Raw genomic sequence first — 13,131 nt, 5'->3', positions numbered from 1 at the left:
CTCTGATCCCTAGCTCAGTGCAGAGAATACATTTGTTCAATGAAACAAGGCAGCTCCAGGCCGTCCAGCTTTGCAGCAGGACACAGGGGAAGGAGCCTCCTTTACTCCAGCTTCTCTGTCAGGAAGCACAGTTTTGAAGTTGACCTCAAGAGCCAGAGTGGATGGATAGAAGCATTTTTGATCCCAGAGAGACTCTGCATCAAACACCTCTTCCCTTTCTTTTTTCTTCTTAGACAATGCAAGAGACCTAATCAGTGTCCTTGGAGAGGCTTGTTGGAGGAGACTGTCTCCCCCTCACAGTCCCCTCACTTCAATTTTATCTCTAGTCCTTTCACAGAATGTGGAAATTACTTTCAACTTGAGGATTTAAAAGGAAAAATTTGACCTAAAGTTTTCCCCAGCAAGGCAGCCAAGGCGATGAGCCCCCTCTCCCCCGTGCTTAACTAAAGCCATTCACCTGATCACCTGCGGAAATGATAAGAAGAAAGACTTCATGGGTGGGTTGGGAGCCTCTGGTTGGATTTTCAGTTTGACAATATTTGAGAAATGAATTTTAAATATGCAGCATTAGGATGAAGGGATGAGGAAATATTTTTCTGACAAAGAAAAATCAAGGATATTTACAAACCGTTACCAGAAACTCCTATAAATTACGCTATACATTATAAGTAGTTTTCAGTCAACTAACCCTGCTTGGTTTTCAGAGTATGTAGATGGGAAAGCTTTCTCTGCTTTATTTATTTATTTATTTTAAATTTTATTTATTTTTTTCCCCCAAAGCCCCAGTAGATAGTTGTATGTCACAGCTGCATATCCTTCTAGTTGCTGTATGTGGGACGCGGCCTCAGCATGGCCGGAGAAGCGGTGCGTCGGTGCGCGCCCGGGATCCGAGCCGGGGCCGCCAGCAGCGGAGCGCGTGCACTTAACCGCTAAGCCACAGGGCCGGCCCTCTCTGCTTTATTGTTCCTCTGCTTATTGGTGATGAATTACTAACGTGACTCTGATATACCAGGGAGGCTTCCTGATGTTGTTCTTCCTGCTCCCTCTCCAGGGGCATCACTGCTGAGGTGAGCTTGCCTAATGAAACCTCATTTGATCATTTATGCATTTATTGAGCACCTATTGTCTGTCAGGCGGTAAAAGAATACAGCCATAGAAAACAGCCTTTGCCTTCAAGGAGGGGGAGACAAAGAATCGATTACAGTGCTGCATGTTAAGTGACAAAGGAAGAAGATGCTCTGTGAGCACGGAGGACGAGGTCCTGAGCATCTCACCTAGCCTGGCTAGAGACAGATGACCAGGGATCTGGGCAAAGGCTTTGGAGAAGAGAAGGAATTTGAAGTGGGCTGTAAAGTGTAGGTAAGATTTCAATAGGTCAAGAGGGCTTTAAGAACCTGAGAAAGCCTTGGAGGTGGGGGGCCGGGGGGGCGGGGAGTTGGGAATAAAGGCAGAAAATGCCAAAAACTGTAGAGAGAAACTCCTGGTTGGATAATGTTGGATACAAGTTATTGAATGGTTGGTAAGTACCAGGTATTAGGCACAGCTCCAGGTACACATTGACTCATTTAATTGACATGCAAATTATATCAGTTAGGAAAAGTTAGATGGCAAGTAACAGAAAATCCAGCTCCAACAGATTTACTTACCATGGAATATTTATGGACTCATGTAACTCAGCAGTCCAAAGGCACATCTTGGGTATGAGAAGGCTGACTCACTTTTGCAAGCAATTGGGAAAGGGAGCCAGATAAACACTTCATCTAGAATGATAATACCTTGTTTTCTCCATCATCTTTAAACACCTTGCTGGTTTCATATACTGACTCTTCCCCTAACTAGATGTGTGACCTTGGAGAAGTTACTTTTGGGGAACTTCTCTGTGTCTCAGTTTCTTCACCTGTAAAATAAAAATGATAATAATAGAACCTACCTTATAAGATGGCCATGAGAATTCCGTGAGTTAATTCTCATAAAACACATCGAGGGGCCAGCCCTGTGGTGCAAGTGGTTAAGTGCTCACGCTCCGCTGCAGCGGCCCGGGTTCGCTGGTTCGGATCCCGGGAGCGCACTGATGCACTGCTTGGCAAGCCATGCTGTGGCAGTGTCCCATATAAAGTGGAGGAAGATGGGCAGGATGTTAGCCCAGGGCCAGTGTTTCTCAGCAAAAAAAGAGGAGGATTGGCAGATGTTAGCATAGGGCTGATCTCCTCACAAAAAAATAAATAAAAAAATAAAGCACATTGAAAAGTGTGTGGCACAAGGGAAGTCCAAAATAAATATTAGCAGCTACTAAATCTATTAACTCAGAGGCTCTGGCTATATCTTAAGCCAGAGTCATTTTTTGTTGACCCAGAGAAACAAATCAAGCTCCCTATCATCTGACATTCTAAAAAAATAGAGACCTCTATTAACTGGCACATCTCTCCATGAGAATGATCATGCCTAACAGGGACCCAGAAAAACTGCAAGAACTTGCTGGGCTAGAGAATTACTGAGAAAAGATCCTATTATATTCACCTTGATTGTATTGTTAAATAGATTCTCTTAACTTTTGGGTGTTTACGAACAGAAAAGCAGCACGGTAGGCCAAATTAATCACTTCCTGGATGTGTGAGACAATTGTTCAAGATGCTTAGTTAGCTGTACCTCAATTTCTTCATGTATGTAGTTAAGGAGTTCAACTAGAAAACCTTAAGAAATCCTTTCCAACCGTAACATCCTATGGCCCTATTAACTGATTTCTTACATGTACTAGCTATGGGGACTAGAGGCTCTGTATAATTAGATGTTTCAATAATTTAACAAATATTTATTGATTTCTTCCCATATGCCAATCACTGTAATAGGTGCCGAGGGTACATTAATGAACAGAAAAAGGCTTGTGCCTGCCATTACAGAGCTCACAGACTAGTGTGGTGGGAGTAAACAGGCTATTGTAATACACTGTGCACGAGAGGTTGGGACAATCAAGAACTCTTGACTCTCTGACCTGGTTGGAAAGTTCATAGAATGTTAGAAGAACCAGAGAATATCTAGTTCTGCCACCATAACGTAGAAACAGATAGAGGCCAGAGAAAGTTTTCGGAGAGCTTAAGTAAAAAGATAAGGCTCTGTTGGAATTGGGGTGCTATAATGGGCTCCCTTTTTAAGTGGTGACAAAATCCACCCTGATGAAAATTCTCTTCTCTTTGTTCTTCAGGGCCAAGGCGTTGCTCCAAGTGATGCTTCAGTCTTCTGTCTTCTCTTATCGATTAGACTTGTCTGGGCCACCTACTGATAGTCTGCACTCCATGATTATCTTAGAATGCTTTTAACCTCCCCCCTGGCTGATATGTAGCAGCTATATAATTTTTGTATTCAGATGACATGTTAAAGCTGAACATGAAGAAGGATTCAAGCTATGATTTAGGCATCAAGACGCCTAGGCAAGGCCGATCTTTCAGTGCATATCAGCAAGGGCTAAAAATTGGGAGATACCAACGGCAAAATGGAAAACTAGAAAAAGGCACTAAAAGATGAACATCTCTGAATTGGTAGAAAATATTTCTGACCGCCCCCACCCCCAAATGCTTGGACAGTGTTGCTTTACCTCATTCTTATAAGGTACAGGTGGTTATGGTGGTGTGTTGGGAGTGGACTGGAATATGTATGTTGAAATAAGTGTAACCATTTCATTCATGCGTGCATTCAACAGATAGCAACAGAGCACCAGCTGTGGCCCAGTCAATGTACTGTATCAGGAGACACAATATAAGACGTAACAGACAAGGTCCCTGCCCTCAGAAAGTTTACAATCCAGTGAGAAAATAGACAATAAATGAGGAAATAATAAATAAAATAGTTGCATATTGTGATTCAAGATTTACAAGATATTTACAGGCTTTTGTGATAGAGAATAACAAAGAAGATCTGCTTGGGTCATGCAGTCACTCATGAGTCAGTTCCAGGTTGTGCTTTGCCCACCATCTGTATGCTTCTTTAGCATCGTAAGAAAAATAAATGACTGAAATCCAGGCTGATCTTTGGCCATAGGTCATCCCTGCTAAAGGGGCATCCTAGGATCAGTAACACAGTTACTTGCCCAAGCCAGTTAATGGCAGAGGAGAGATGAGAATCCAGGCCTCTTTTCTTGCATCTATTGGAATAATGGCAGAGAGTTGGCCTTTGCAGTTAGAATCCAGAATCTGCCTAGCCCTCTCTCATTTCATAGAAGTGAATTCCTTCTAGAAGCGAATCCCTGAGTTGTCTACTTTTTAACAGGGCTCTCTTCGTCGCGTGCGTTATCCTGCAAATGTTTGGAAGGATTATCCATCTGAGTGAAAACCTAACGTGCTGGGCATGGCAAGAAGCATGTGTCTCCATTGTGAAGGTCTTAGAATCTTTTTGCAGGAATGTTGACCCATAAGAGTGACAGAATAAAATGCTTTTTCAAAGGGCATCAAGCAGGACACTAAGGACTGTGGTAATTTAGAGGAAGGATCAGTCCCTGAGAACAAAAGCAAAAAGGTCTTCATGGAGGAGGAACAGTAAAAGGAAGATGAGGAGGCCGGCCCCGTGGCTTAGTGGTTAAGTGCGTGCGCTCCGCTATTGGCGGCCCAGGTTCAGGTCCTGGGTGCGCACCGACGCACCGCATCTCCTGCCATGCTGAGGCCACATCCCACATACAGCAACTAGAAGGATGTGCAACTATGACATACAACTATCTATCGGGGCTTTGGGGGAAGAAAAGGAGGAGGATTGGCAATAGATATTAGCTCAGAGCTGGTCTTCCTCAGCAAAAAGAGGAGGATTAGCATGGATGTTAGCTCAGGGCTGATCGTCCTCACAAAAAAATTGAAAAAGGAGGATGAGGATGAGGATGAGGATGAAGAGAAGGAGGAGTGGAGGTGGAGGGAGAGGAAGAAAACAGGAGGAGAAAAAGATGGAGAAACCTTTGAAGAAAGGGGAGGAATTAGGCATGACTAGTAACTTTTCTGGGCCTTAATTTCCTCACCTGTAAAATGGCAGAGTTGGATACTTGGACTTACAAATCTCTTTGAGCTCCAACAACCTGTGAGTCATGGCCAAGCTACACTGATATCTTGTGTGGAATATTAGCAATTAGTTCTTTTAGACTCTCTTGCGTCCTCTCTTGCCACCTTTCATCCACTCTCCCAAGTCAGCTGGTGTGATTGTTCAAAAAGAGAGATATGATCATGTCACTTACCCTGTTTGGAATCCCAGGATGGTTCCCCATTGCTCTAAAGAAATAGCCAAAACCAAAACATAATATGATAAACAAAGCATACAGAGTCTGGGCCCTGCTTCTCCCCTCAGCCTTCTTAAGTGCTCCTCTCCCTCTTGTCCTCATGTACCAACCACACTGGGTTTCTTTCACTTCCTCAAACAAGCCGTTTCCCTTCACATCTGCCCCAAACACACACACACATACACACACACACACACACACTTAATTTCAACTAGTTTGACTTCTTCATATCCTTTACACCTCAAGTAAAGTAGTCTTACATTGGGTAAACCTTTGATGACCAAATCAAGATCCATTTCCTATTTAATCTCTCTCATAACTCCCTATAATTCCTGTTCACCACACTGATCACAGTTTGTCATTTCTTATTTGTTTGATTATTTGATTAATATTTGCTTTACTCACTAAACTTTAAATTCTGTGACAAGAGAAATGTTTTGTTCACCATTGTGTCACCATTAAACTCAAGGTAACTCCTACCTGCCTTACTTTCCTAGTGCTGCTGTAACAAATTCCCACAAACTTATGGCTTAAAATAATACATATTTATTATCTTACAGTTTTTGATGTCAGAAGTCCAAAATCAGTCTCACTGGGCTAAAGTCACCGTTGGTGTGGCTGCTTCCTTCTGGAGGCTCCAGGGGAGAAGTTGTTTCCTTGCCTTTTCCAGCTTTTAGAGACCACTTGAATTCCTTGCCTCATGGCCCATCCATCCACCTCACAGTAAGCAAAGTAGCATCTTCAGATTCCTGTCTGCTCCCACCATCACATCACTATCTCTCTGACCCTAAAACTACTGCTTCTCCTTTAGAAGGACCTGTATGATCACACTGAGCCCACCGAGATAATCTCGAATAACCTCCCATCTTAAACCCTTAACTTAGTCACATCTGCAAAGTCCGTTTTACCGTGTAAATTAACATAATCACAGATTCCATTGGATTATGATGTGGGCATCTTTGGGGGGGTGCCGTTATTCAGCCTACCACATACCCAAACTGTACATAAAATTCTTTGGTTTAAGGTACTGAAGTATTCTGTCCACCTACATGGCTTTAGATAAATAGCATATTGTGCTAATATTAGTCCTGGGATTCAAATAGCTTTTGTGATGTCTTAAAGTGACTCTGAGGAAATGGGACACCGGACAGCTAAGATTTTATATTTTAAAAAAATGCTCATATTTTATTCTCATTATGAACATAATACTTTCATACTTCGTAAAAATCCCAAGGAATATAAAAAAAGTAATAAAGTTTAACATAATTTTCTTTCCCAGAAAAAACCACCATTAATATTTTAGTATATTCCTTGCAATCTTTCTTCCATGAGTGGGTATATGAGTACACACATATTCATATAATATGCATATAAACACATACTTTTTTCCCCTACAAATTTGACATCACAAGATAAAGAATTGAACATTTTCCTTTTTGCTCACTTAATGTTATATCATAAGCATGTCCCAGGTTATCAAATATTTATTGAAAGCAAAACTTGAATGTCATAATATTCTTTAATATAAATAACTACCCCAGATTGTTAGTTATTCCCCCATTTTAAAAGTTCTTTTTTTAGTGCTAACAGAGCTTTATAGAGGTAGAATTAAGTAAATGTAAAAATATTAACTTATTTGCCAATGTAAACCTCCAGACTAAGATGTGGAATATTTCCATCACACCAAAAATTCCCCTTTGCCTCTTTCCAGTCAATCTCCCTATTCAAGGGAAGAAGCACTCTTATTTCCATCACTATAGATTATTTTGCATGCTCTTGAGCTACGTATTTCAGACTGAATGTACAATGCATTCTTTTTTTGTCTGTCTCTTTTAATCAATAGAATGATTTTGAAATTTATCCATATTGTCCCATGAATCATTGGGGTTTTTTGTATCGCTGAGCAGTATTACATTATATAAATATATTGCAGTTTTGATGTTGAACATTATTGATGGACATTTGGACATTTGGATTGTTTCTCCTTTGGGGCTATTATGAGCAAAGCATTTTTTTAACATTCTGATAGATGTTATTAGTGGCCACAGGAATTCATTTCTCTTGGGTATATGCCTAGGAATGGAATTGCAAGGCATTAGGTTGCTTTCAGTTTATTAGAAACTGCCAAATGGTTTTCTAAGTGGTTGTACCATTTCACATTCCCAATAACAATGTATAAGAGTTTTCATTGCTCCATATCTGCACCAACACATAATCTTTTTAGTTTTAGCCATTCTGATAGGTGTAGTAGTATCTCGTTGTACTTTGAATACACATTTCCCTAACACTAATGATTTTCATGTGTTTATTGATCATTCAAATGTCTTCTTTTGTAGGGTAATTTATCTTTTTATTATTGATTTGTAGAAGTTCTTTATATATTCTAGATACAAACTCTTTGTTAGATATATGCATTACAAATATTTCTTCCCAGCCTATGGCTTGCCTTTTCACTTTATTAATGGTGTCTTCTGATGAGAAGTAGTTCCAAATTTTGATGAAGTCCGATTAGCAATTTTTTTCGTCTATGATTAGCTTTGTTTTGCTCTCTTTAAGAAATATTTGCCTACCTCTAGTTCATAAATATAGTCTCATAAGTTTTATTCTAGAAAACCTTCTAGCTCTAGCTTTTACTTTGATGTCTACGATTTACCTCATATTAAAGTTCTTTTTATTTTATATGACTGTCTACTTGTTCCAGCACCATATATTAGAAAGACATTCTTTGTGCTATTGAACTATATTTGTGCCTTTGTCAAAAATCAGTTGACCAGAATTTAAAACATCATTATTTCCAGTTTCTTGTTTTACAAATTATTTATTCATTAACATTTTATTGTATTATCTGACTACATTCTGAGGATAGATTACCAAGGCAGAATTGTTGAAGAGTATGAATGCTTTTAACACATTTTCCTAAATTTCTTTATAGACTGGCTGCTCCAATTTATACTCGAGCCAGCATCAGGTGAGTGCACCCATTTATTTACCCTATCAGTAGCAGTAATAGTAACTTTAAAATATAATTAATTTATAGGCAAAAAGATATAGCACCGTTTTAACTCATTTTCTTTAATTTTTTAATGAAGCTTGTTGAGAACAAAACTCAGAACCAGAATACTTGGATTTTAATTCTGACTCGGCTACTTACTAAACTTGTAATATTGGGGATGTGACTTAAATTTTCGGTGCTTTCATTTTCTCATCTTTAAAATGGGAATAATACCAGTCTACCTCACAAATACTATAAGGTAGTAGAGGTGTGAGAATTAAAATAAATAAGCCAAGTTAAGTATTTACAACACTGCCTGGCATTTAGTAAGTGTTCAACATGCGTTAGCCATTATTAATATTATTACATAATTACTAGGCCTTTTAATTTCTTTTGGAATTTTTCTATCTGCTGGATAAGTAATATTTCACGGCAATTGAAAAAATTTTGGGAGATTTTAAACCAAAATGGAGAGCAGTCCCAAGTGCCTATAAGTGACTGAGCAAAGAGAAAGCAAATAGAAGGGTGAAAAGAAATAGAAATCAAACTTCAGCTACTTTAAAAATTTGCCTAGAGGGAACCTTAGAAATATCTATAAATTTAATTTAAAGCAATGTTTCTTAATCTGAAATTCTAAGCAAAATTGTCAGGGTCATGCATATATACACATGCATTTTCCTGGAAAGAAGTTCAACACTTTCTTAGATCCTCTAAAAGGCAGTTGTACTTGATTTAAAAAATCTTTTGTGGGGGGCCGGCCATGTGGCGCAGCGATTAAGTAAGTGCACTCCACTGCTGGCAGCCCAGGTTTGGATCCCGGGCGCACACTGACGCACTGCTTGTCAGGCCATGAGGTGGTGGCGTCCCACATAAAGTGGAAGAAGATGGGCACAGATGTTAGCCCAGGGCCAGTCTTCCTCAGCAAAAAGAGGAGGATTGGCAGGGATGTTAGCTCAGGGCTGATCTTCCTCACAAAAACAAACAAACAAAAAATCTTTTGTGGCATCTACTGTTTAAAACTGAAGGGTCAGCTATCATGGTTTTCTTTTGGGAAGCGCTTAGACATAGAACATTAGCCCTGGGTGGTCATTTAAAGTTTCTCTACTGTGCAGTTTACACAAAGGTAAATTAAGACCTGGAGAGAGGAAAGAACTGGCTGAAGTTTAAATAGCTACTTAATGTAGACCCTGCCATTAAAACTTGGAGTCATAACTCCCTGTTGAGTGCCTTTTTTGTTACACCAGACAAATATGTCTCCCCAGACAAACACTCCAGCTTCCAGCAGTGGCACATTTCCCACTGTACTGCACATAAAGATGATGATCATTAATAACTTATTTAGGAAGATAGAAGAGTCATGGCATGAAGCAAAGTGTGATTTGTGAAAGAAAAAAAAAATGACCATCAAAAATGATGAGAACAGGGGCCGGCCCGGTGGCGCAAGCGGTTAGGTGCGCGCGCTCTGCTGCGGCGGCCCGGGGTTCGCTGGTTCGGATCCCGGGCGCGCACCGACGCACTGCTTGGCAAGCCATGCTGTGGCGGCGTCCCATATAAAATGGAGGAAGATGGGCACAGATGTTAGCCCAAGGCCGTCTTCCTCAGCAAAAAAAGAGGAGGATTGGCGGATTTTAGCACAGGGCTGATCTCCTCACAAAAAAAAAAAAAAAAAAAAAAAAAATGATGAGAACATATGCTTTATTTCTTTGATAAATAATTATCGAGCACCTAAAACCTAGCAGGCACTGTGTCAGGCATTAAGGTAGCAATGGTTCATAAGACACTGACAGACCCTGGCCTCATGGAAATTATAGCAGAACAAGGGAAAGGGATGTTAAACGAGAAGTTATAATTATAATGAATGTCATGAGAAGAAATGTGACATGTGAATGGAATCATAAAACAGAGCTCTAACTTGATTTAAGAGGTCAGGTAAGGTTTCCTGAAGAAGTAATATTTACACTGAAATTAGAAGGATGAATAGGAATCAGCCAATGAAAGAGGGTGGGGCAGTGGAGTAAAGGACAATGTTTCAATCAGAGGGAACAACACGTGAGAGGAGGATATTTATATTACTTCTAGAGATCTGAAGGAAGTCCAGTGTGGCTCAAGTATAGTCCATGAGGGGAGAGTGGCAGAGATGAGCCTAGAGAGGAAGACTGGGTCCTGATCATCAAGGGCTTTGAAGCCATATTAGAGATATAGCTCATTACTAGTGAAAAGACGCTGAAGAATTTGAAACAGAGAGGTAACATGATCACATTCGCACCCTTCAAATGGACAGCTGCAGGAGTGGAAATATGGGGGCCACCCTGCACACTGCTGCAGTTATCTAAGTTAGAGATGGGTTGTAGTCGCATGAAAGAGAAATGGACAGATTCCAGGGATGTTTTAGAGTCGAAATCAATAGGATTCGGTATTCAATTGGATGTAGGGGCTTAAGTAAAAGGGGAAAATCCAGAGGGATGCCTTGTTTTCTGTCAAAGGCTGGAGGAGGGGCTGGTTGGCAGGTGGGAGACATGTCTAGATAAATGGTAAGCGAGGATCTGAAGACATGCTGCTGCTTATTGTACAGACTTTGAACAACCCTAGAACACAGTAATGACCAGAAGTCCAAGCTCTAACATAGAGATATTCCTGGATAAAAGGAGGGAAAGTGGTAGTGATTGGCCCTAGGTATGCCTAGTGTTTTTGCCATAGGCTCCTGAAGAGCTGTTGCCAGGTGATATTGAGCAGCTGATGACATTTCCTGGTGAGCTTTGATAGCTCCCTATAAGTTACCCAATACCCTTCCAACTCAGACAATTTATCCTTAGATCCTACATACACCCAAAAGTGACACTAAATGAGAACATCATTCATTCGTTCATTCATTTGACATATATTTTTTTTTCTCTCTGCCATGTTCCTGGCCCTGTCTGGATCTAGAAATATAACTAATCACACAGCTGAGGTATTTAAGTTTTAATCTATTTGAAGTCAGTAGCTCCTGGAGCTGGTTCAACATATCTAGACTGTAGAAACTGGACAGAAAAAAATGGTTTGTATCTACGCACCAATTATTAGCTGAATAATCATGTAGGCTAGTTTGCCTGGGAGGTCTTTACATCTCTACTTTTCTCTTTTTGAAGTATGGAGATGGCAAACTCAATAGAAACTATCTACAGAATGGATGACAAGTCCTCAAAGACTTAATTCCAATCAAAACCAAGTAATGAAAAAAGACTGGTATCTCTAGATGGATAGAATATTCCCTTCTAGCTAATTTACAGTGTGACCTGTAAATCTTTCTTGCTTAAGAAAAGCTATTCGTCAAAACTATTCAAAGGTTATGTCATGTCCCTTTTAGTCATGCAACAGTTGAGTAGCTTGAAAATGTGAATAATCAATGCTTTTCACATAACAATCAGATTATATCAAGAAACCACTTCTGGTTTCTGAGCATCTCCTCTATGCAAACCATTGCATGTGTGGAAGATGTTGAAAAGAATGCTTCCGTATATCCCAGGATCTTATTACCTTTGCAGTGAAAGTAGAATTAGAAATAATTAACTCTAAAATAAGGCAGAGTCGGGGGCCGGCCCCGTGGCTTAGTGGTTAAATGCGCGCGCTCCGCTACTGGTGGCCAGGGTTCGGATCCCGGGCGCACACAGACACACCGCTTGTCTGGACATGCTGAGGCAGTGTCCCACATACAGCAAGTAGAAGGACGTGCAACTATGACATACAACTATCTACTGGTGCTTTAGGGAGAAAAAGGGAAAAAAAGGAGGAGGATTGGCAATAGTTGTTAGCTCAGGGCTGCTCTTCCTCACAAAAAAAAATAAATAAATAAAATAAAATAAAATAAGGCAGAGTGTAATATACCGGGGTGAGCAGAGGGAAAAGTTGTTCCTTTCATAGGTGGATCATTTGATCCACTCTCTAGAAGAAGCAATATTGGAATGAACAATTTTAGTCCATCTTTTCATCTTATTATTCATTTCTCCGCATAGGGGAAAGAACTTATCGATTGGTGATCTCAGAGAAATCTGATTATATTATATATGTATATATAAATCTGACTAAAAGGCCATTGCTTTTAAAAGTCAATGGTGGACCAATGTGATTTCCTGGTTTTGTTATTGTACTATAATTACAGAAGATATCAACATTAGGGGAGACAGGGTCAAGGGTTCATAGAACCTTATTCTTCATTTCTTTGCAACTTCTGGTGAATCTATAATTAGTTCAAAATAAAATTTATTTTTAAAAGGCAATAGTGGCCCTATATTTCTCTAAGGCTTTGCTGTCTGATAGAATAGCCACCCACTATCTACATGTTCTACTCTACTGAGCAGTTGAGATATCTTTTAAGTATAACATACATACTGTATTTAGTATGATAAATAAAGGAGGCAAAATATCTCATCAATAATTTTTATATTGAATACATGCTTAAATGATAATGCTTTTGATATATTGGGTTAAATAAAATATATCATTAAAATTAATTTTCCCTTTTAATTTTTTATGTAGCTACTGAATGTGGCTCTCATATTTCTATTGCACAGTACTGCTCTAAGTCATTTTCCCAAATGAGTTTGTAAAGGCAGCTACAATTTTGCAATTAGCTGGATATATATATATAAGCATCTTCTCAGTAGACTCAACTTTTCCCACATGGGATGTAGACTTGGGAAGGGGTGAGAAATAGGGAAGCCCTTAGGCCTAAGCCATTTTTAATAACACAGAAAGATTTGTCACTTATGAGCTTTTAAGCCTCATTTATTAATTATCCTTTTTGGCTTCTTGTGTCCATTTCAATAGCTAGAACTGGGACAAGAGGACAAGGGTGATTAGGCACCTCTAAGCCATCAGTATGCAGGGACAGATGAACTACTGAAAGAATATA

The sequence above is a fragment of the Diceros bicornis genome, chromosome 1 (assembly GCF_020826845.1).
Source record: "Diceros bicornis minor isolate mBicDic1 chromosome 1, mDicBic1.mat.cur, whole genome shotgun sequence".
Taxonomy (NCBI): Eukaryota; Metazoa; Chordata; class Mammalia; order Perissodactyla; family Rhinocerotidae; genus Diceros; species Diceros bicornis.
The sequence above is the reverse complement of the archived record's forward strand: the minus strand, read 5'-3'. Positions refer to the sequence as shown.